The following is a 25,997-nucleotide window of genomic DNA, read 5'->3' as shown; positions in this document are numbered from 1 at the left end:
ATGCAAACAGTCAAGGATTTCTTACAGCTACAGCCACCTAGATTTAGCAGGAACTGGCCTGCAAAGAATTGGTCCTTTCCATTGTCAGACAGGCCACAAACAGGCAGATACAGATGCCCCAGAGGCAGATCCCAGCCCCAAGGCTCAAACAGGCCTAAACAATGGGGTGCTTCTACCTCCAAAAGCGGAGAAGACAAATCACAGCCATACAGAAAACAGTCTCAATGACTTTCCTCTGCCGGCACCAAGCACTTAAGTTTTGGCAGCCCCCTTAGGGGGAAAACTAGCACTTTTTTCACAAAATTGGCACATGATTACCCAGGACAAATGGGTCTTGAATATAGTGTCACAGGGCTACAGGTTCCACTTTCACACCCTGCCAAGGGCAAAAGGTATGCCAGACCTGCCACACAATCAATGGGCAGAGGCACAAAAACAAGTTTCATCCCTCATGGACATGAGGGTCATTCAGCGAGTACCACTTCAAGAGCAGGGTCAAGGATTTTACTCAAGACTTTTCCTGGTACCCAGAAAGGACAAAGCCTGGAGACCAAATTTCTGGACATTCCAAAATTCAAAATGTTGACTTTGCAGCAGCTTCTGCCCATGCTGGGCAAGAAGGCTTGGCTGGTAACTTTGGACTTAAAAGAGGCATACCTGCATGTCCCAATCAGACAATCTTGCAGAAGATACCTCAGATTCATAGCTGGCTCAATGTACTACCAATTCTCTGCACTGCCCTTTGGCTTATCTACTGCGCCCAGGGTCTTCACAAAATGCCTAGCACCAGTAATTGCATTCTGCAGACAAAGAAGAATTCAAATATAACCTTACTTGGACGACTGCCTTAATCAAGCAGAGAACAAGGACATTCTACTAAAGCACCTGGTGTTTGTAAAAAGATTACTAATTTGCCTAGAGTACACAGTAAACGAAAAGAAATCAAAACGAGTACCCTCTCAAGTGATAATATTCCTGGGTGCAAGGTTAAATACAGCTGCCCAGATGGCTTATCTCACGCCAAACAAACAAAAGCAACTGACTTCTTACTTTAAAATTTTGGCAAGAAAGACCCAGTTATCTGCAAGAAAAATTCTGCAGGCTCTGGGCTTCATGGCATCCTGCATTCTACTAATTCCATATGCAAGACTGCATATGAGGAAACTACAATGGTATCTAAAAAGTGTTTGGACTCAACATTGCCGCAGCCTGGAAACATTAATCGCTCTCATCCCCTGCCTGCAACAGGAGTTTCGATGGTGGGCACAGGCCTGTTACCACAACAAGGGACAGCCATTCACTTTACCCACAGCCAGGCAAACTTTAACAACAGATGCATCAGATTATGTCTGGGGGGCCCACATGGCAGGAAAATGTATTCAGGGCACATGGTCCACAAGCCAAATGCATCTTCATATTAATCAAAAAGAGATGCTAGCTGTTCAGAATGCCTTGACAGCTTTCAAGGATCTACTTCATCCAGTACAATTGCTGATAAAGACTGACAATACTACAGTCATGTGGTACATAAACAAGCAGGGAGGCACACATTCATACCCCTTCTGCAGACAAGCCATTACTTTGTGGGACACAGCACTGACTTATCAAGTTCACCTGCAAGCACAATTCCTGCCAGGAAAGATAAATACTCTGGCAGACGAACTAAGCAGAAACCTCATGGATCCCCACGAGTGGAAACTGGATCCACAAGTCTTCAGCATGATAACAAGGAAATGGGGATGCCCAGACATGGATCTATTTGCCTCCCCTCACAACTGCCAACTACAGAGATTCTGCACAAGGACTTATCACAAGCAAGCATGGAAAGTGGATGCCCTATCCTTCAGCTGGACCTTACAGTATATGCCTTTCCTCCTCTGCCTTTCCTCCCCAAGGTACTCCTAAAGGTCAGACAAGAGAAGCCAAAAATGATACTGATTGCCCCAGACTGGCCCCACCAGCACTGGTACCCAATCCTAAAGAGTTTATCTCAAGGTCCAGCCTGGACATTACCTCAAATTCCTCACTTACTGATCCAACAAAACAATCAGATCCTGCACAGCCAACTCAGGACCTTAAATCTGGCAGCATGGTGGATAATGTAGCCATTCAGAACACTCCTCCCTCTAAAGTGGTGATGGGTGTTATTTTGGAGGCCAGGAGGCCCAGTACCAGAAAATCTTATGCAGAAAAATGGAAGAGATTCTGCGCTTGGAACCAGGCACAAGGATTTGACACGTTTGTTCCAAATATTCCTCAGATTTTACAGTACTTAACTGAGATGCTGGACAAAGACCTATCCTTTTCATCAATTAAGATTCATACCTCTGCCATTTCAGCCCATTACAATACGGAACCGCCAATTTTTTCTCATCCATTACTAAAGCAGTACCTCAGAGGGGCCAAAAACATGAGACCTCCAAGGAGAGCACCATGCATGGGACCTCAGTTATGTCTTGGAACTCACACTGCCTCCTTTTGAGCCAGCCTCAACAGCTGATATAAAATTCTTATCCTGGAAAACAGTTCTGCTCCTAGCAATAACCTCTGCAAGACGAGTCTCAGAGTTACAGGCACTCATGGCTGTGGAACCTTTTATCATTTTCCATCCAGACAGGGTTTCTCTGAGGACAAACCCTACATTTATGCCTAAGGTGGTGTCCAGTGTAGCCCTTAACCAGACCATTCATTTGCCTACCTTTTATCCAAACCCACAGAATAAGGGTGAGAGACTTCTGCATTCTTTGGACATACACAGACAGCTACGCTTCTACTCGGACAGAACTAAAGCTTTCAGAAAGTCTGAGCAACTCTTAGTGGCATATGCTGCAGGATCACAAGGAAAGGCTATCTCAAAGCAGACTATTTCAAAATGGATAGGCCATTGCATTCGCTTCTGCTATTCACAACATGGCAAATCAGTGCCTAAGGGCATTAGGCCACATTCAACCAGAACAGCAGCCACTTCAGCAGCCTTCCTCAGAGGAGTACCAACCAAAGACATTTTAGAGTCTGCAACTTGGAGTTGAGTGCACACTTTTACAAAGCACTACCACTTACCTCTCTATTCTAAATCCAGAGTAGACTTTGCCACTGCAGTTCTGCAGGGCCTCATAGCCTCTCCTAATGCTATTTAGACCCAGCCACCCAACCTCAGCTTTGGGATTCAACCCAAGTGTAATGACTGTAACAGTGAAACACGATGAACATAGTACAGTTGTGTACCTACCATAAATGTAGATGCTCGAGTGTATTCACTGTTGCAGTCCAGGTTACCCACCCACCATCCCCCGTTCCTTGCTGGGACTTATCTATACTTCTCTATTCCATACAACCTATGTGGTGTATTTGCTTGTAGATGAAGGAAATGTTTACTTTACTGCATACATATTTATTGGCATAATTTTTAGCCTACCCTTTTGGGGGCACCTGACATCTGGGGCAAGAAAAACTGAAGAAAATGGCGTCGGCTGCATCTTATATACCCCTGGCGCACTAACATCAGGGAGGAGGTGACAACAACCGACGCCGGACCAGGACTTTGGAATTCAGACCAACTGCGGGTAGCCTGCCAGCAGGATAACCCAAGTGTAATGACTGCAACAGTGAATACACTCGAACATCTACATTTATGTAGGTACACAACTGTACTATTACAGTTATGTCTGTGACCCTCCCAGGTCTTCCACTGAACAGCAAATAAAGTCATTTACTTCTACTAGCACGACAACCAGGTAACAGATGCATGACATGCCCCCCCACCTCCTACCCCAGCCATTCAGGTCCTATTTCTGTGCCCTGTCACCAACCCTCCTTCAACATTTTCTATTAAAAAAAATTCTAATGACTAATATATGGAAGATACTAACACTGTAAACTGTAGCAAACTATACTGTGCCTGCACAGAGTGCCACAGTGCTCAGGTTTTACTTAACAAAAATGTAATCTTTTAAACTGCAGCAAAATGCTCACTTTTGACCACAAATGCATTATAGAGAGAGTGAATTTGGATAGACTGTTTTCACCCCCCAACACGCGTCCAGGGCAGTTGCAGTTGCCCCTTTTGCCTCACCCTAGCTATTCTATTAAGTGCAATATAGAAGGACCTGCCATGTATACAGAACTGTCACTTTGAACAACACACACACACACACACACACACACACACACACACACACACACACACACACACACACACGTCAAGTCACTGCTGGATTCAAAGACTTACCTATATAAATACACAACTAGAGTATATGTCTGTCTACCAGTGTGAAAAAGTGCACACGTAGTGTACATCACATTTGGGTGAAATGGAATATGTCTTGAAAGGCAGACAAAGCAGCAGTGTATTCTTCACAATTCATTTCATATATCTTTTCATTCATGGACATTGTGGTAATATAAATTATATTTAGCTGTTTCACATTACTGTGTATTGACTGAGAGGGTTAGATCGGACGTGTAGGTTAGATAGCAGGTGCAGACATACATGGCAGACAAGACAGACAGGGATGGTGATGGGCACAAAGGTTTGGAGAGCACCAAGTTTTGGAGAAAGGTAGGGGCATGGGATGTGCATCCTTATCCAGCATGCACACACTGAGAATCTAGTTCTCAACATTAGAACTGCTATCACTGTCTCATGTTGCAGACACCTCTGTCAATGCCAGATGGGATAGTCATGTTTCAGACACTTGTGTCAATGCTTGATAAGAGAGTGGTGTGGCTATTTGATGCAGGACTTTCTCAGTTTGGTCAGTGCAGGCTGTGAGATCCCTCCACACGATGTTCTCCACCATTCTTGTCAGCTTCTGATGGGTGACATAATTATCCCCTCCACTAGTCCTTATCCCAGTGAGTACCACTGCACCAGCCCCTGAGGCAGAGCTACTTAAGGCAGTTGGAGCAGGTAGTGCAGGAGTTGTGGAAGCAATGATGACAGGTTGTGACACAGACGTGTTGGGTGTCAGTGTTGCCTGTGGTGGTGCCACTGAAGCCAGCTGTGGCGGTATGGTAGTCCGATCCCCAGTGGGTCAGTCTAACAGTCTGTGCTGATGGCCTTTTCTGTTGCAGCAGGAATTATGTTACAAATTAAAAAGAATAGAGTGATGCATGGTGGGAGGAGAGAAAACTCAGAAAATTATATTAATTCAAAGTTATTTTAATATTTCAAATTCAGTCCAAATTGACACACACATGTGTTAACCTTTGGCACATCCCAACATGAATGTGAAGTCATACACGTCATAAAAGAGACATCAATCTCATTATTACATATATTAGGCAGTTTTGTGACTATGACATATATTATACATTAATTAAATTATACATCAATTAAAGAAATGTCAGTTTACAAAAAATGCAGTTTTATTGACAGTTAATGGTTGCAGAACATTGACTTTATATATATATATATATATATATATATATATATATATATATATATATATATATATATATATATATATAAAATGTAATAGGTTCATAGGTTGATACTAGGCTATCTGCCGTAGGCCACTTATAAGCCTAGCCAGAGTGTGTTTGGCTTTCGCCACACTTTTAGATTAGTTGACTGTGCCACTGTATAGTAGGTCACAGAAGGTAGCCATATTAAGGTTAGTTTGCTGTACCTCTGTCTAGCAAGGACACAGAAGAGATCCCAGGGGTAAACTTACGATCTCCCATCCGCTCGTCAAGATTTCTCTTGAATAGGGTCAGTGAGGGGCTCTGCCTAACATGGATTGGGATTTTGTTCCAGAGTGAGGGGACCATCTGGGATATGAATCTGTCCATCCAGCATGTCCTATTTATTTATTTCTGTGCTGAGGTTCAAGTCCCTGGAGCGTGTAGCTCTAAGGGATTTGGATTTCTTGAGGTGGAGCATGTCCATTAATTCTGGGTTGGACATGGCTTTATACGTCAGACACAGATCGCCTTTGAGTAGGCAGTACGCAACTGAGTAGAGCTGGAGTTTCTTTAGCCGAACTGCATAGGGCATCTGTTTGAGTCCCTTGATCCTCTTGGTGATGTACTTTTGGGGTCTTTCCAGTTGCTGCAGGTGTCGGGTAAGGTACATCCCAAATGGGGCATTGTATTCAATTATGGGCCTGATAAGTAATGAGTAGAGGGGCACAATTACCTCTCTTGATCTAGATGTGAAACCTTTCATGATAAGGTGGGCTATATAGAAGGTCTAACTACTTTGGCAACGTGATTGTCAAAGGAGAGATTACTATCTACTTGGGTCCCCAAGTCCCTAATTACTTCTTCCGTACTTAATGGATTACCACCTATGTGGTAATTTGTGTGCACTTTGTTTTTCCCAAAGGAGATGACAATGCACATTTTGGCATTTAGCTTTAGGCCATGGCTCTGGCACCAGTTATCTGTCTCTGTGAGACCCTTTTGAAGGATGCTCGTGTCAGCTGGAGAGTCGATTATGGCACCCAGTTTGCAGTCATCTGTGAACTTTGTCAGCCATAGTCCACCTGTGTTAGCCTGTACCTCAGAGAAATATATACCGAACAAGAGAGGTCCCAGGACTGAGCCTTGTGGGAGGCCACTTGTAACTGGTTTAGAGTCTGACATGGCACCTGCAATTCTGACCGTGTGGCTTCTATCCCCGAGCCAGTTTGCAACCCATCTTGTGTCATAGGGTTTGATATTTAAGCTGGTGAGCTTATTTATGATGCCCGAGTGGGGTATTGTGTCGAAGGCTTTTGCAAGGTCCAGGTAGGCTGTGTGGACTACCTTCCCTTAATCTATGGCTTTGGTAACAGTTTCAAAGAAGTCGACCATGTTCAAGAGGCAAGATCTGTCCTTAACAAAGCTGAATTGGGTAGGATCCAGTGTCTGGTGGTTCCCAATGTCTTTGTTTATGATTTCCATGATGATATGCTCCATAGCCTTGCAGACCAGGCTAGTCAGGCTTATAGGGCGATAGTTTCCGGGGTCCGTTGTGGCACCACCTTTGTGGAGCGGGACCACTGTTGCTGTATGCCATTCCTTGGGTACATATCCTGTAGTAAGGCTGAGATTGAACAGTGTCTTTATGTGAGGGTTTAGTTCTTCTTGAAGCTCATGTAAGACGCAGCCCGAGACACCATCTGGTCCCATTGATGCTGTGTTTTTTTGCTTTGGAGAGGGCAGCTCTCACCTGTGCATCTGTGATCACAGGGAGGCTACATTCTGTTGGGATAGACATTTGCTCTTTTGGAGGGGAAGGGAGGAAGAAGTTTGCGCTGATGTTTGGAACTGAGTTAACACATACATAGGTTGATTTACACATTGCCTAATGTAATGTTCAAGAGCTATTTGAAAAGGCATATATGTTTGATATGTAATGTAAGATATGCCTAATCAGGTGTGTGTGTGTGTGTGTGTGTGTGTGTGTGTGTGTGTGTGTGTGTGTGTGTGTGTGTGTGTGTGTGTGTGTGTGTATCTGTCTCTCTATATATGTATGTGTATATATATATATATATATATATATATATATATATATATATATATATGTATGTATGTATGTATATGGGTCTACTTTGATAGAAAACACATTTCACTGATCGTCGAAGCCTCATTTCACTGAAAATGAATTGCCTGAGCACAATTCACTGAAAGCTCACTTCACTGAAAACTCATTTCATCTACAGAGGTATATGCCCTGTTCCCCACTGTAGTGCAATCCTGGAGTTAGTATATATAGTTGGGGGGGTATATATTATTTTCTGGAAAGAGTTATCCATTTGACTTGTAAGAATCCATGTCTATGGTTTACACCATTTAAAATAGGTGGGGGGCTACACCCCCCACACCCCCCTTACTATATATAGTAACTCCAGGATTGCACTACATTGGGGAACAGGGCATATACCTGTTTAGACAAAATGAGTTTCAGTCAAATGAGTTTTCAGTGAATTATGCTCAGGCAATTAATTTTCAGTGAAATGAAGCTTCGACAAAATGAGTTTTAATGAAATGTGTTTTCTATCAAAGTAGGCCCATCTCTCTCTCTCTCTCTCTCTATATATATATATATATATATATATATATATCTGTGTGTGTGCATCAATCTCACATGAACTGATACCCTCCAAACTGATAAAGCGAATTACTTGTATGATGATATTGCCAGCATTCATACTTGAGCCATGGTTATGTATGTGTTGGGAAACCGAGTTATTGAATTGGCTGGGGATGGGCCATTATACTTGCATAACTCAGGGGTATTAGCAGTTCTAAACTCTTCCTCCCATTGGAAAATGACATCCTGCTTGTGCCTTTTCATGTCAGTGTAATGATGATGACATTGTTCACCAGTGCATAAAATGCTAGTTGCACTGGTGCCAGCCTTGGTCAAGCCTCAGCCTTGTACTGAGACCTGGTATAGTCCTCATGCCAAGGCCTAGAACTGTAGTGCTTTACATGGAGGGCAGAAAATATTCTAGACTCCTCCTGACACCACCTTTGGGCTCTAAACTGAGTACCACCCTCACCATCGCCTGCATTTCTTCTCAAGGCTATCAGGAAAAGTGGCAGGGGAGTAGTACCTGATTGAGATCTTCAGTGTACCAGCTTGTGCATAATGAGTGACAACTTTAACAACTGCATTTGCATGACAGAAAGCGCACAAATGGAATGGGGTATAGTTTGTGTATGATTTAGTCAATGTACACTTCAGGATTGAAACATGTTAGTGGGACTAACAAATATAACATAACATTGTCAATTAGACTGCTTTCTTTCATTGTTGCTCTTAGGTAAATTTAATTTAAGTAAAACATAATGCCTTGCTGGCACATAATTCTTACAAAATGTGACTTGGGAATTGAGCCCATGACAAAAAGGATGTTCAACTGGTTTATTCTGTCTATTAACTGTTAATCACACAGGAGAACTGATATTATTTTATAACAATTTAACCATAACTGCAGATAGAACTAAATCTGACAAGTTTTGCTGTGTTGCTCCATGAGATGTTCCTTTATTGGATTAACGTTTACAGGGACTTCTGCACTACTGTTTGAAAGTGTCTTTTGAATAGATTTTAATAATGCCTGTTATACATATGAAGGAAGGGGCCATGCGGACTTTGCATTACATAATTGTTCTGCATAACATATATCAGTACAATATCCAACAGAGTAAGGACAAATCTCATTCCAGTGAAGCCATGTTCAGATATATGCTGAAATGTGTGTTGCTAACCTCTTAATGATTTCCTTAACAAATGCCACTAACAAAATGTAATGAGTCATACTTTATCACAAGAAGCACTTGTAATATTATACACATGCAAATGTACTTTAACATCATTATGATCATTGCTGTGATTAACAAACTTGACAAAGAGGATTAACTTATTTGGGAATCTACAGAGTTGTGTTCCAAGTTTCATTTCTTAAATTGCCAGTTGTACTTTAAGTTCAAGTGAAAAAAAAAAAAAAAAACCCTAACTGACAAGACTGTAGTCTGACCTCTATATTAAAACAATATGTAATCTGGATTCAAATCCTGCAGTACTTGTGTTTTCTTCAGAACTCACTGTATTAACAAATTGAGCCACACAAAGTTGCATAGGTGTATTTTCTGCAGTCAGCACTGTGCTAACTGAAGCATTCCAGTGTCAGTCTCATTTGTTTAACGAATGTTTTAAGTCTTTGCCAATACAAAACGAAACTTGGAGTTTTTGTCTAGGGAAGTGAACTATCATTTACTGATAGTCATTGCTGACATTCAACACTGTGCAATGCCAGTCATCACTCAAAGGATGCAGCCACAATAAAGATTGTTACTTTCCCTGGAACATAAAACCATCTAGATTTGAGCCCAGCACCAGTGGCATTACTCTGAAACATTGACATTTTTAACAGCTTTTGCCATATGATAGCTTGCATTTCTCATACACTTTGCCGTACATTCTTACTGTTATACTTACTGAGGAAGAGGCCATACAGAAGTTTAGAAAAGGTGATGTTTTACACAACATATGTCAGTATAATGAACACCTGTGTTAATATTTTTGTATTACTTTCATGAATAAATATTCAGACGTATCCCTACAACAGTCTTGATTGACTATCCATGTTTCCAAATCATTACAATACTGATTTTACTTCCTCAGACTTTAGACCAAGATATATTTATAACATTATGCACATAAAAGTATGATTTTACTATAATCAATAACAACAAGACTGCATGTGGCACAGATCAAATTTATCTTATAACCTATTTTATACACTTCTGTTGAAACAATGAAAACATTTTTAATTACTTACTTTACTTAGTTACTTTAATAACAGCCAGTTTGTCTACTTTCTGTGCTTCCCACCACTGGTTACTCTTTCCCTAGCCTGCTCTCCTTCTCTACCCTATCCTGCTGTGCTGTTATACCTTCCTATACCTCAGATTTTCTCCCTCTGCCTTAAATCCATACTCTTCTGCTTCTCTGTGTCCTGACTCACCTCCATAGCTTACTGATTGTTTTCCCACCCACCCCCATATCATTTCTTTTATACCTAACCGCTTGTCACCTTCACCCCTTCCAGTTCCTCCCCAACACTGCACCTCACTTCCTGCCTCTATCAAAAAATCCCTCCCACCTCCCCCGCTCCTATTACAACTCCAATCAGACACACCTACAAATATCACCCTTGTATACATCCCAACTTTTCTTAAAATAATTAACATGTACTGCACACATCCAACCCAACTACTAAAAGCATCAGTCTACACACTAATAGTCTTCAACCTACTCCTTCTTTCCAGTCTGTCCTCCCATCACACTCAACTTGATAACCATACCCCATCCCCATGGCAAACAGAATCCACAGGTAATCTCATTAAACTAAAAAACTTCCCTATATCACCATCCGACCTTACCACACCCCAACCTTTCCCTTACTCATGCAACAAACCAACATAAAAACTAACCCTCTTTCTTCACAAAAACAAACTAAAATAATTCACAAATTTACCAAACTCTATCTACACCTAATCCAAAAACTCACTTGCAGTGGAGATGTCCATCCCAATCCAGGACCCAAAACACTAGTCAACCCTAACTCAAATCAGCTTAATCCCCTATACCACAGACCATCCTTGTCTCTCTGCTTCCTAAACATTAATGCTAGAAGCATACTTAATAAAATCCAGGACCTACATGCCCTATTGGCACTAATCAAACCGGATATTGTTGTGTTAACTGAAACATGGCTCGAACCAAAACATCATGACAATGAGCTTACCACCCCTGGCTACAATATTATCCGCAAAGATAGAGTAGAGAAAAAGGGAGGTGGTGTTGCAATAATATTCCAAAACTACCTCACCATAGAACAACTAGATTACAACACCCAAGATGTCAAAGATGTGGAACTAATCCTTGCCAGATTAAAAATAAATTCCAATAAACACATAGCTATTGCAGGTGGCTACATCCCACCAGGCAATAATATCACTCAAATGGAAAACCTGCTTAATTGGATGTCAAACTCCATTCCACATGAAACCATACTATTAGGAGACTTTAATATTGACTGGCTCAACTGCTCCAGCCATAATCCCACTGCCTTTATAAACCACCATGGGTTTACCCAAACTATAACCACCCCCACTAGAATTGACAAAACATCCAATCACCAGTCCATCTTGGACTGGATCCTGGTATCTGACCCCAGTCTTCCACAGCAATCTGGCTGTCTTCCAGATACCCTAAGTGACCATCATCCTACCTACCTAATTAGGAACAAATCCCAAACCATCAGCCAACCTGTCCTCAGAGTAGTTCATAACAAAAACACATTCATACCTACTGACTTCATCAATGCAATAAAAAACTGCAACTGGACTCCCCTAAAGCAATTATCTCTAGGCAATGCAGTTGAATACTTCAACACAACCTTCCTAAAAATCCTAGACCAATATGTACCCTCCCAAACCATTAGAATAAAAATTAATTATGCCCTATGGCTAACAAATCCCACTAAAACTATAATGAAAGAAAGAGACAACGCCTGGTCTCAATATAAAAAAAAAAAAAACACTACCTTAAGACAGAATTACCTACAGCTCCAGAACAAAGCCAAAAAACATATCAAACTAGACAAACTAACTAATATCAAAACATACAAGAAAATATGCTCATAACCTCAAAAAATTCTGGAACACAATAAATTGTATACTGCACCCAGGAAAGTCCACTACACCAACCCCTGTACTACCAAATATTCATGAAAACATACCCACACAATTTAACAAATTCTTCATTGAAACAGTCCAGACCCTTGCCAATGCCCAAAATAATAGTTCTACCCACCTCACACCAATAGCTGCCACAACCCACCCCAATACACAAAACACTACCCCCAGTTTTAAACTTCACCCAGTGTCCACCAAGGCAATTTCTAAACTCCTTAAGAAACTTAAACCAACCACTCTAGCAGCTGATAAGCTACCAGCAGACTTCCTTCAAATATCAGCTGAAGCTATAACCTATCCAGTCTCCATTCTCAGTAATAGATCTCTGTCAGAATGCAAAGTACCAGCATCTTGGAAAACCTTTCATATCATCCCACTGCACAAAGAAGGTAACTCCTTAGAACTTACCAACTATCGCCCTATAGCTATCTTACAACCGTTATCCAAAATAGTAGAAAGAGTAGTTCATACTCAACTTATGCAATACCTCCAGAATAACAACCTACTCTCCATATCCCAGCATGGCTTTAGACTTTCCCACAGCACCACAACAGCATTATTATCATTTACCAACATAGTTAACCACCACAGAAACAAGGGTCTATTTACTTCTTCCGTATTCTTAGACTTATCAAAAGCCTTTGACATGGTAAACCACAGCATGCTTCTAGCAACTCTATCTACCCTAAATATAAGTCCCTCCTCTGTATCATGGTATAGCAGCTATTTGTCAGATCGACAGCAAGCTGTCCTATGGCAAGATCAATTGTCCCCCCTGCTACCAGTAACTATAGGAGTCCCTCAAGGGTCTATCCTCGGCCCTCTGTTCTTTTCCCTATTTACTAACCAGATATCTTCATCCTTACCAACTGCCTCAGTAGTACAATATGCTGATGACACCACCCTTCTATGTTGCTGCCCCCACCCTAAGTGAACTACAAACCCTAACCCAGAACACCTTCACCCCAGCTGAAACCTGGTTCACTAACATCAAACTTCTTAACCCCAAAAAAAACAAACTAATTCTCTTTGGCCCAGGTAGATCTCCTCCCCTGAGCAACAACTTCATCATCATCTCCAAAGAAAGCATTCAAATTAGTCCAACCACACATGCTAAACTGCTAGGCATGGAGATAGACAATAACCTGAAATTTGACATCCACATAGCACAAACCATCAAGAAAGTTAATAAAAAGCTAGGCCTCCTCTACAGGAACCAACAGTTTATGACTAAACATACCAAAGTCACCATTGCTAGGAGTCATCTCCTATCCACCCTCCTCTATGCCTCTCCCATCTTGATTAATCTATGCCAAACCGAACTAAATAAAATGGAATCTTGCTATAATACGATTGCCAAGTTTGCATCTGATGGTTCTTACAGGTCCCACCACTCTCTATCCCTAAAACAGCTTAACTGGCTTGGGTTGCCTCATATATTCATGCTCAATCAACTCTCTATAGCTCACAAGCTCTACTACCTCCCAGAGTTAACCTCAGCACTTCAGCATTTAATACAGCCCCACATACCCAATAGAGCCCTACGATCTAACAGCCAGAACCTAATAACTGTCATCCAACATAAAATCAACACTGGTAAATCACTCTTTTCCAGCACCGTTGCCAAAACTTGGAACACACTACCAATCCATATAACTTCTAGCACCTCCTTCAATCATTTAAAAAAAACTCCTTAAAACCCACTACTTAACTAACTGGCTATGCTCATGTTACACTCCAGGTTAAATCTAATTGTGTCACATGTTCAGATAAGTATAAACAGATTTGCCTTAAAAAGCTTGTAAACTCAGATACCGGAAAAAAAACCCTTTATTTTTTAAAGGTTTTGACTATGTACCTCAATGGCTGTCTACTGTAGTGTCTAACTAAAACTGTTAACTTCTAACCTATTATGTATTAAAATAAATTGTATGTTCTATATTTTGTTCTCTCATGTACTGCATTCTATTGTACTGTGGAGCTTTTCACCCTGGGCCTCCGCTGAGAATGGACCTGTGCCCAGTCAGACTTTTCCGGTAAACAAATGTAAATAAATAAATAAGTAAATAAAATTGTAAGTGTACTTTGGTTTCAAATACGCATAACACCAATTAAAAAAGTTGTTGCGTCTTTCAGCTTTTCCCGGTTAGGGGTCCACTAATGATTGGCAGTAGATTTTTACGTGCCGAGTTGCCGGCCCTGCCGCACAACCTTCAGCAAAGGTACGCCCATTCACGCATGTGTCCACACAGAAGACGCTCTAGCTGAGAATCGAACAGGAAAACATCTTACTGTGAGGTGACAACGCTACCACAGCACCACCACCGCAGTCATAATATTTTCTTTTGACCTCATAAATCAAAATAGACCACCTGTAGAGTCAAACCCTGCACTGCTTATGTTACTCCTTAGAACTTACTTCATTAACACATTGAGCCACAGTAACAGTTATGCAATCGTTGTATTTTCTGTGCTTAGTACTGTCCAGAATGCTGATTACAGCACACCGCCACCAGTCTTATTTACACAATTGATGGCTGTCTCTGCTCATGTGAAAGAATGTTTTGAGTTTTTACCTTGGGAAGTTATTTGCCTTTGACTGATAGTCACAGCTGACAGTTACCAATGTAGAATGCAAAGTGTCACTCAAAGGATGAAGCCAAAAGAAAAATCAGTGTGATGATTTCCTAGCTCTGTGTTTATGCCATTAAATATCCACATTAATGATCCCTACTTTCACCCACTCATTACCCTCTCTAGATCTGAACAGTGAAACCATGGCATTAACATGAAACATTGACAAGATTAACAGCGTTTGCCACATCAACAATGGCATTGTGAGGTAGAGAAAGTAAAACACATAAACTTGAGCTTTGTCATTGTAATATTTTACATTTATTTACATTTAAGGAACCATATACCCATATTTTAACACGTCCTTCGTTCTTTCCCAGTAGAAGTCCAGCTGAATGAGATATTTGCAGATGTTATGCTACTGAAGCATGTCACAGTACAAACAAATATTTGTAAGAAAAGAGTGTGTTCTTCCCTTTCTTTTGTGAGCATTACTCACTTTAGATAAATTTGTAACATAATTGCCTTCACATTTGCAATGATTTGACTTTTTCTGTTTGTATGTTTAAGTTGTATACATGTGATATTACTTACAGACACTTTTTACTCTGAGGGACAGTTATCTTCTAACGATATTTTATTAAAGCTGGTATAAAGGTTATCTCCTAAGTCAGTAAATGTAATAAAAAAAATTGCCGTAACCTAATTCTCTCTGACACACCCTCTGTAAGTCTACTTCCCATCAGCAGGAGTGTTAAAGCCTTAATTTCATTATAAAGTTGCATTGTTGTTCTTGTGGTTGTTGGGGGTATAGGCTATTGTTTGAAATCCTGCTCTTTTATTACAGAAATGAGTGCTATGTACCCTTTGCAATGTTATTTTTGTAATGAATGTTTAACAGCTGCTATTACAATGATCATTGACTTGCATTCCATACAAATTGTTTTCCAGAATCATTTCCTGAGAATGTTGACATGTCACTTTTGAAGCTTATTTTAGGTTAAAATGGTATTTGATAAACTGCTTGATTGTTAATGCTGTTCTGTATGCTGGACATATCAAACAAATTCTCCCCTTATGAAGTTGTGTTATTGGCATGGTGGGGTATGGGGGATTGAACAGGTTAGATGTCTGTATTCTCATAAGCACACAGCCCCTGTTGAGATGTCTGATAACATGCATTTTTACTTCACTACAAGGATATGGCACTTACACCATCTATGCCATGTAAATCTGCATTTTCAGCTGCTGAAAATGAGGTAATAGTTCAGGTCCACTATCTCACATTTCAGTGAAAACGTTGCCTGACAGGCCCTTCCATGACTGTGTCTGGTGGCAGGTGGTCAGTAATGCGAATGCTGTAGGTGGCCATGGCCATGAGTACAAGGCTTTCAGACATAGGTCCAGTGACATGATAAAAAGCATGACTCTTATAGTCAGGGCTTTTGCGTGAGAACAGTGAGCTACTTGACTGGGCGTGCTACAGAATCATGTCTTACTGAGATGGAGGACTTCCTGTTGAATGTCAGGGATTGAGACAGATCAGAGGAGTTGCCCAGAGCGGTTATGGACATGGGGACAGAGGTGGAATCCAGCCAAACAGTGCCCACTATTGATGCTCCAGTTATACCATTCAATTGTATCTATATATTTTATATACGTATATATATATATATATATATATATATATATATATATATGTATATAAAATGTGTGTGTGTGTGTATGTATGTATATATATATATATATATATATATATATATATATATATATATATTAAAAGTAATTAATGGCGTTGTTTAAGTGGTCATCTTTGGTTTAATGCTTATCATACCTCTGTCATTTTCCATTTTGTTTGTCTGACATCTGGTACTGAGGTTGAACAACCACCTGCACATACTATGGGCATACATTATTTTTCTTTTATGTACAGATCTTTAAATATAACATAGTGAAATATTTCATTGCACTTGCATCTACTGGTGCTTTACTCTATTTTTACATAGCATATTTCTCATAATTTTAACTCAAATTTCTCCTGTTTTTCTGTTTTATTGTTATAATCATAGGGTAGGCTGCTACCAGCACTGTGGAGCTCCTTTCTCCTGATGTTGCAGAACCAGTAGCCTCTGACAATGATGAACAAGCACAATATGGGATTGCGGAGGGTATGTCCGACACTGATGTTGTGGCTCCCACTTCCCCTTCTTAGAGTTGGGACAGAGTCAGTATACCTACACATAACCATGAAAAAGAACCATTTGATGTTGGACAAGTTGAGGGGGCACAGTTGATTAAGGTAGTGTGATTACCTCTGTTGGAGAGTTGGCAGAATGCGCCCCTCACCATTGTGTGGGTGAAGTGCCACACAGGGTTTTTGGTAGAGGTGCTCAGAGGAGCAATGCTTATCACCCTCCCCCTAATGTTGGTGTGTCAGTAGGTGCCACACAGTGTATGTATAGGGCCATCATGGAGTAAGAGACAAGTTCACCTAGGGCCTCAGAAGAGATAGTCATAGCACTGCATGTTGTGCGTTCTTATTTGCAAGACTGCAGGAACCATGTGTATGACCCCTTGGACTGGCAAGTAACATACTGGACTATCCAGTGTCTGTCATGGAATGTGTGCTGTATTTGGGCTAGTGTCCATGTGGCTGAAGAGCCAGAACATCAGCAGAAGTTAACTGATGTGGCCATGCTACAGCCACATGCTAGAGCAACAGTGAACTTAATCCTCTACCATGTATGGCACACACCTGTCCAGGATGCCAGAGCATAGTGCTACCACAGTTGCCTGGGCTGTGTTCCTGTAGAGACACACACATAGTACAACTCACATTGCCATGACATCTCCTACACATACTTATAAATTATTTCATAAAATTGATTTCCTTACATCTGTAGATCCTGGCCCTGATAATGCATGCTTGCTGTTACCCTCATTTGTACTCTGTACAATTCTTTGTGACTTGAATTGCCTGTGCCTGATGCACATAGTAGATAGCTAATGCTTGCTTACTCAGATGCCTGCTTACATCATGCATTATGTACTGAATTGCATTTATGTTTTATTCTGCTTAAGTTCAATGTTTTTATTATTTGTTGTTTTCCTACTTGTAGTAGTAGTAGAGTCCTATTAATTATGATTTAATGCTTGCTCAGCACACTGTGCAGATGTAGATATTGCCTTGGTGCCTTTTGGGATGTCTGACTTGGGCAACTTCTGTGCTTGATGTACAGTATTTAGCAGGCCAAGCATTTGTTTTTGGGCAATAACTTTTTTTCCTTTGCTGGAAGTGTATATTGTTATTTATGTCTTAACTATTGTTTTATTTTGTACTTATAATAGATGATTACCTATGCTTGATCATCTGCCTATATAAATGGTAGTGACATTCACCTCATACCACCCCCCAACCCCTGGGGGGTTGCTTGACATAAGCCTGGTTTGCCTTGATGCATGGGCTGTATACATAAGCAAAGAAAAGCCATTATATACCTTTTAATTGCTTCCTAGTTGCTTTGTTAATGTTACATATATCACTCATATAGTTTCATGCTGTCATTCCTGTATAATTGAACAATGTTTTTTTAGTGAAGTACAGTGCCAACATTTAAGGATAAACATTTATTTCTTCATTACACGTTAATTACTTACCTCAGTTAATACCATTCATGACCTTTCGTAGTCTGATGTTACATCTGACTGATTCTGAAAGTACACATTCAGTACATTGGTTAGTAAAGGCTGGTAATTTTGCATGCATCACTGTTACTGCTTTTATGTGGCCATGGACATATCATACTGTGCATGCTTCTGTTTGCCATGTTCATCCCCAGCTGCTGGTTCTTCAACATACTGCTCATTTGTATCTTCTGGTCCTGCATGTGTTGCTGGGAACTGTGATCCTTGTCCTTGTTCTCCATGCTGCCACTGTTTCCTAACAGTAATGTTGTGTAATATGGCACTGACTATCAGTGTTTTGGCAGAGGTGGCAGGGTCATATTGTAGGGCACCTCCATATGCATCTAAACACTGAAAATATTACTTGAGCAGTTCAAAAACATACTCCGTCTAGTTTGAACATGTGCATCATTGTAACCTTGCACAGAGCAGGTGTGTGAGTTTGTCTTGGGTGTCGTGAGCCAAGGTTCCAATGCATAATCTGCATCCCATACTAGATGTCTTTGTGGGAAGTTGGCTCAAGAAAACCTTACGTACAGGTCATAGGTGTGCCATATGTGGGAGTCATGTAAATTGACAGGGTTACCTGCACACACATTAAAGATGATCCATTGTGCATTACAGACCACCTGACAGTTGATAGAGTGATAGCCTTTTCTGTTAATTTACCTCCTTCCTTGTTCATGACATACATCTTTTATTTCAATGTGCTTGCAGTCAATGGCCCCCAGAACCACAGGATAATTTCCTCTGGCAATAGAAATTTTGCACGGTAGTAGCTCTCTCCTTTGGGGTATGACGAAACCAGATGTGCTCCCCCATGTGTTGTAGCATTGCATTGAAAAATTTGTGGAGTATTCTTAAGATTGAGGCTGGCCTGTGACACCCCCACTGTGTCCCCTGTGGTTCTCTGAAAAGTGCCTGTAACTAGTATCTGTAATGCTACACATACCTTGGTTTCCACTGGTAAGGGTTCTCCATGATTCCTATTGAGCCTCAGGTGAGGGAGGCAGATGTTGAGTGTTTGCTCTATGCTGTCTCTTTCTACTCTGTAGCAGTCTATTATTTCTGCGTCATGATGTCTGTGGTAGGGTACTCTGACGTCTTCCAGCAGCTTCTGGAGCAGCACTTTGTATTAAAGCCTGTTGCACATACATAGTTCTGATAGCAGCAGCAACCCCTAACATTTTCAAAGTGTCTTTGACACTGTGTTATAACTAGTCTTGCAATTCAGGGTTAAAGAGACTGTGCCATTTAGTCACCCATTTTATATGCTCCAAAATTTCTCTGCCATGACAACGTGCTTCATTAGCATATAATTCTGCTCCTTATTACCTTATTAACCATTAGCATATTTAGCTGATAACCTTTTTTTTGTAGTGAAGTGTAAAGCTGAATAGCAAACAGCATGCTCCTTGCTGCTTGTTGCACAACTGGGCTTAGTGTGGTGTGTACGTTTTCTTGAATCCAGCCCTCTGTCCTCATGGGCCAAAAGGGCCTACTTACATAAGCAAGATTTAGTTACAACAATAGATTATATCTTTGCTATTAATGAGTTATTTGGGCCAAAAGAGAAAATGATGTGAAATTTTCTCTCTGATCATAATACTTTTGTAATAAGCTTGAAGAATAATAAAATATGTAAGCAAGATGGTTCTGTATTATTTAAGTTCAGAAAAGGCCTAGAAAAGAAATATGAGGACTCATTTAATTTAACCAGGGTTTGGCAAGACCATGTAGGTGTTAACAGATTGCTTATAAACATGGATAGAACAATGGTATTGGGTCAAAAATAAGTTAATTATGGAATGCAAGAGGAGGCTACATTAGGGGAAAGAGTTAGATGAATATGGCAAGTTAATGCATGTATATAATCAAGCCATTGTGGAAGGGATAGATGAGTTAGATGAATATGGCAAGTTAATGCATGTATACAATCAAGCCATTGTGGAGGGGAGAGATGTTAGTTGTATTGCTCAGGAGACAAGGAAGTCTGGTGAACAAAAAGCAAATATTTGGTTAAATCAGCTGAAGTACTGGAAACAGGCTATGATACATGAAGCGCTACCAATTAAGATGAAAGAGTGTAAAAAAGATGGTCACATGGGTAGTTTGGAAATGGCACCTGGACATCATTTGGGATACTTTAGCAACATAATCTAAGAGAGAGTCTCTGGATATGGAAATACATGCTAAGTGGAACATAAAATTGGAAAAATGGCAGTATGTGAAATTGTTAATGGTAGTTGATGAATGAGTCTCTTTGGTGTAACTACTTCCCTTTGTGATCACAACTATACCTCTATATTAAAGTTAATAAGAAAAGACAAACAACAAAATGGTTTGGATAATTGTTGAATTGTGATTACAAAATGCTGACATGCATGATAAAAAAAAGAGAATGAAAAATGAAATAGGTACATTTTTGCCTGGTAAATTATGGGACATATGGTCTAGGAGTATCAGAAGTATTATGGTTAGTAAAACAGTATATGAGACAACTTCATCTAGGGGATAATATGGAACTGTTACGTAAACTGAATTTCATAAAGGCATATTATTCCATACTTCACATTTCTTTATTATTACAGATGTTAGAGAAAGTAGAATTTAGCAAGTGAATAGTATCATGGACAGCAAAAGTGTATGATCATCCATGTATTAGACCACTAGAAAATGGCTATGTTGGACACCCATATTAATAAAATGTAACATTCATAAAGGATGGCCTCAAAGTATATTATTTGGACTGAGCATGTGTCTGTTATATATGATATACAACAGAAAATTAAATTTAAATCACAATTGGATTTTCCAGTGATTTTATCTTATGCAGATTGTATACTTTTACTTGTAGACAGTATAGAAAGATGCAACCAGATCATGATGGTGGTATAAGATGCACTAATGAAGTTAGGGCTGAAAGTCAGCCAAGTTAAAGGTGACGGTGTTAAAAATGACAGCACTTTAGAAGGAGTGCCTTTTCATTCCAATATGTTTTCAATTTTAGGAACTAGTTTTGGGGATGAAACACCAGTTAAAAGTTGGTGGGAAGAAGTTTTGTTTAAGATGTAAAGTAGATGAGAAAATGGAAAATGTTTCCTGCCTCATATGAAAAAGTATGTTATTAGCATTATCTTTTCCATTAATATATATCCGGAAGAGATGTGATTGCTTCCTGAAAATCTAGAAACAGTTTTTTTTTTGGAATGTGGCTTAATAAAGTAAACCCCATAGAAAGAGAAATATTATACCAAGATGAGAAAATGATGGATTAAGTATGATAAATGCAGTTCATTATTATTCCATTTTAAGTCAGTAATATCCCTATTTGTTAGGGATACATTAAAAAAATATATTTGTTAGGGATACATTAAAAAAATATTATGAAGAATAGAAAAGAGGGATCTTTTTAAAAAATATTTTTTTTAAAAAAGATGCAGAAACATGTAATGTCTTTTATAAAAGTCAGAAAATAGGTGATAGTTTCCTTACTTATACCAGGAACTTTAAAAGTGACATGACAAGTGTTATGAAAACAAATTTTCAAGCTAGGATGAGGATTTTTGGAAAAATTCAAATCAATAGGCATTTGAAAAAGAACCCAATTGGGTCTGGCAGTTAGGATAACGGATTAAGACTTTGATCTGTTTAAAGGCTGTTCCCTGTCATCCAGGGTTTGATACCTTCATCCTCCATTTGCCTAGACAGACCGTGAGCAAGTCAGTTAATCAGAAGGAGCTTTGGGTTAATAGGGAAATTGGGAAAGGCTCCTTAATGGTCTCCCAGACTGCATGCCTAGTAACTAACCATGAACCTATCAGTCATATATTTTTCATGAAACATTATTTAGAACCTAACACATAAAACATTAGCAGTTAAAGCAGAAATGTTATAGGATCATAAGTTCCAAGATAAGTACTAGTCTGTCTTCCCTTGCAGACCATTTTAAGCTTAGCCAATTTCCCTTTTGCTTCTTGAATTAACCTATCACATTTGGCATTAGATTGGTCTTACCCATCCCATGGTCGATAATTATATATTACCACTAATGAGAATAACTGGGATCATACCATAGATAATTTGATGGAAAACATGTATGTGATAAAACATTTTGGTGCTGTCTCTGTCTGTTAGTATAGGAGGCAGTACTTTGGTAAACTTTCTGTTTCCCACCCATAGATCCAAGTTGTACTTGAATACGGACAAGGATAAGCATTGTTTTACATGAATGGGGAGTATGTTCCAGAACAGAGATATCCTCTGTGAAATATCTGTCCCTTCTAACTGTTCTGCTGATATTGCAGATAAGGTTAGGATCCCTGACCAAGTATTTCTGATGCCATTTGACTTGCTGATGTGCAGTAAATCCAACAGTATTGGGTCAAGGATGCCTTGTATGCCAGACACCAGTCAACTCCTAGCAGTCTGTAGGATACCTAGTATAGTGACAGAGCTTTGTGTTAGTCTATGTAGGGAATATTATTTAGGCCCTATATCCTTTTAGTAAGGTATCTCAGTGGGCCTTCCAGTCATTGCATGTGTCTGGATAAATAAAGGCCAAAGGGAGCATTATATTCTATGACTGGACTAATGAGGGCTGAGTAATGGGGTACAATGACATTTCTAGATTTAGAAACAATCCCATTGTTTATAAAATGTGCAGGATTTTCTTATGACAATATACACATGTTGGCTGAATATTAGGTTACTCTCCACATAAGCTATTTTTGTTAAAAGGAAAGAGCATGTTTATGTGGAACTTTAGAGACCATTGAGCATTTTTTTAAGAATGTGAGCAAGTGAAACATTTTTTGTCATTTTTTTTTCTAAAGTAAGGATATTGTTTGCCTCAAGTACTGATAGATGATTTATCTACAGATTTGGTACATTTTGGGATTAATGAGGAGAACATTTATTTTGATGATGTCCTATTGTGTTAAATGTTTATATTCTTGAAAACTGTTTATAAATAAAAATATTAAAAAAAAAAACAATAAATGATTGCAGTAAAACACTGTATGGCTTTAATGAATGCAGAAAGAAAGTTAAGGCCCTGAATAAAAAGTAAACATTAACTGTATCCAAAATCTTGGAAACATCCAGGGCAATATAAAGACTGATATAGCCATTCTGAACTGGGATAAAATGACAATCAAGTTAAGGTATGACCTTCATTACTGTTTGTATAATAAGAAACCAGACTAAAATGAAGAAATAATTTTCTGCATACATTTTTCATTCTTTCTTCTAAAAGGGAAGGTATAATTTTATTTCAAGGTTCATTAAAACAATCACCCTGTAATTCCTTTTGGTAACTGACTTCATATGACATTTATTAGGGCAGCCATCTGGTTGTGGTGCTTTATTAGATTTTTTTTTCTACCAGTTGCATTTGCAGTCTCAGTTTTTGCAGTTCTGCATTATTTTGCATCCATATTATGTAAATATTAAGGAGTTTAACTTCTGATAAGAAATCATCCATTAGGCTCAAATCTTTAAGCAAGGATCTGTCATTATACAGTTCATTAAAGAGGAGAAAATCCAAATAATATCCATAGAATTGTTGCAGGGGTAACACAGTGGTACAGCAGGTAATGTTGCCTCACTACAAGGGGTTCTGTGGTTGATTCTTGGTTGGGATGCATTCTGTGTTGAATCTGCAAGTATGTCCTCCCTGATTTTGTGTGAGTTTTCTCTGGGTGCTCTGGTTTTCTCCCACATTCCAAAGAGATGCAGTAGGTTGACTGGACACACTAAACTAGCCATAGGTGGAAGTGTACATCCATTGTGTGTATGGTATGGAAAAACAGCTGTGGCAGGGCTAGTTACCTAGCAGTGTAAACATTGGCTCCAGATGATTGTCACTATAAAATTGACACCCTGATCCCATATACAAAAATGGGAAAAAGTGGTTGTGCATGAATCCCTAGAATTGTTGTAGGTAACACCTTTATGAACTATGTGTGAAATTAAATTCCTAGTATTGTCCTTTTTTATTATTCTGTCTAGTTGCAGAGATGGAATATTTCACCACTCACTAGAAGTTGCCAAAAATCTAGCTTCTGTCAATAAGTTTTAGGTATGATTTGAGAAATTATATCTCTGACATAGTCCTTGAATGCCAACTCACTGAAAATCTTGAGTGGTCACCTACCTCAAAAAACTGCACACACGAGAAGACTACAAAGGTGAAAAACAGAAACACACATGACCTCTTACACAGAAACACAAGGGCAAATATAAAACAATGTTTTGTAGGGGGAAGGGGAGCTTTTATCCTCATGTTGGGTGTAGTGCCTCAACACATCCTTGCTACTTGTATATAACACCAGGACTGCAAGATCTCAAAGTACAAACTTAGGACTGTGCTTCCACAGGAAAGAAAGGAGAATCCACTCCAACTCGCACGAAAATAATTTATTAGAGTTAAGTGCTTTCATTCCTACTTTACTTTAGAACTAATGAATAATCATTTAAAACAACTTATACAGAACATCATCAGCAACACATGACTAAAATCAACCAACAACATAAAATTAACACTTAAACAGTGTTATAATGTCTTAATTTTTAAATTTAATTTATAGAACAAGAACCATTAAGGCCAGGATGATGTGTAGCCTTTAATTAAAGCTGCCACTTTAACTCACAGACTTCTAAATGTTCATCAATAATCCAGCCATGTGAGTCCTGTTGAATATGTTCTATAATAAAAAAATCCTAACTTATGAGTGGGAAATCATGTTTATACAAAGCATTGATAGTTTTTTTTCTTTTTTTATGTCCAGCAAATGTTCATATACTCTGTGCTGGTTTTGTCTAATCTTTAAAGCTCTCTCACCTGGAAAAACAATTAAATGCTTTCAGAATACTTTTTCTCTGAGCCCTTTCTCTTTAGCAGATTGTCTGCTAGATACATGAGAACCGGACTCAAAACTGTTTATTAGAAGAAAAAAAAGCCTTTATTGTATTCACTTTTCTTTTACGTTTACTTGTTTTCTCATAAAACTTACTAGATTAAGCTAATGGCATTAACCCAGTCATTCATTCCCCTATGCAAGAATGAGAGAAAACACACTCTTTTTTTTTCTTTTGTAATGTTCTTGTAACCAGGTCTTTTTTTTTTTGTAATGCCTACATTTCTTAAATCTGAACAAGGAAAAAGAGAGAAGGGAGAAAAAAATAAAGCAAAAAAGGAGCACCTGTTTACATTAGTATCCCCATTACAAATATCTGAAAAAAAATATTTATAAAAATGCAAAGAAAATCATGCACCATTTAAACAGTACTATTAAGAAAAAAAGTTGATTTACTTACAGTTAACTCCCCCCCTCCCACCCTAAGTATTTTTCTGAACATCAGTGACATGAAGTAGGGTGTATTCTTTAAAGTTCTCTACAAGTTTAAGAAAGTCCAATATTTCTAGATTTTCTTGTTCTATTCTTGTTCATCTCGTTTTGCCACACCATATCTCTGCTTAATTTCCAACATACTCTCAATTCTTCTAGTGCCTTTATCCCTCTCTCTCAAGCATTTTC

This window comes from Protopterus annectens, chromosome 9.part0, assembly GCF_019279795.1.
Source record: "Protopterus annectens isolate FY-2018-M chromosome 9.part0, PAN1.0, whole genome shotgun sequence".
NCBI lineage: Eukaryota > Metazoa > Chordata > Ceratodontiformes > Protopteridae > Protopterus > Protopterus annectens.
This window is presented reverse-complemented; position numbering follows the sequence as displayed.